Genomic DNA, 925 nt, shown 5'->3' on the forward strand with positions numbered 1-925 from the left:
GCCTACGGCCATGCCACCCTGAACAAGCCCGATGTCTGAGCTCGGAAGCTAAGCAGGGTCGGGCCTGGTTAGTACTTGGATGGGAGACCACCTAGGAAGACGAGGTGCTATAGGCGTAAAAAATAATTAAAAAAAAAAAAGTGCCAGAATCACAAATGAAGACGCCTGTGTAACCGGTACCCAAACTCCCCATTACGGCCCCTGCTGGTCACTTTACCTCCCTCCAAGGGTGAGCACTACCCTGACCTGTAATTCAATAGGTTGGTTTTGTTGTTTGAGTGACAGAAACGGAATCAGACACACATCTTTGTATCTGGCTTCATTCATTTCATTATATATTTGCAGGATGTGGGCAATGAATTCTTTTAGCCTGTGCGTACATGGAAATGTCGTTATTTTTAACTCGATTTTGAAGGAAGCTTTGCCGGATAATACGGTTCTTGGCTAACACTTTGCCGGCACATTGTATTTGTCATTCCACGGCCTCCTGCCCGCCATTGCTTTATGTGGCGAGTCGGCTGTTAATCGCACTGCGGTAACAGCTCCCTCGTCCCCCAGCCAGTGTCATGGCAGAACTAGGCCGTCCAGAGGCTCTGTGACTGCACGGGAGGGGCCCAAACTGCAAGACCGCTGGGGTGTCCGAGCGCCAGAGCTGGAGATGCTCGTGGAGGCCCCTGGTGCTCACTCACTTCACAGATGGGGAGGGACCAAAGCCCAGAGAGCCCAAGACACCTGCCCAGGGTCCATGCAAGACAGTGGGTGACCCAGACACCCTGCTGCTAATGATGAGGCCTGGAACCTGTGTACTCCCCGAAGACTGTCCATCTCCACCGCGTTACACTGGGGTCTCAAGTTCAAGTGCGAGGCAGGTTAACGTGAGGGAGGCAGCTGGCTGAGGGTTAGGCGGAAGGGCTATGTGGAGGGA

The 925-nt window shown here is 53.0% G+C and overlaps 1 pseudogene; it reads left to right on the forward strand.

Annotated features, from left to right (window-relative positions):
• LOC111739626 lies at positions 1 to 116 on the forward strand (annotated as a pseudogene).
• The last annotated feature ends 809 nt before the right edge of the window (positions 117 to 925 follow it).

The sequence above is a fragment of the Pteropus vampyrus genome, unplaced genomic scaffold (assembly GCF_000151845.1).
Source record: "Pteropus vampyrus isolate Shadow unplaced genomic scaffold, Pvam_2.0 Scaffold51, whole genome shotgun sequence".
Taxonomy (NCBI): Eukaryota; Metazoa; Chordata; class Mammalia; order Chiroptera; family Pteropodidae; genus Pteropus; species Pteropus vampyrus.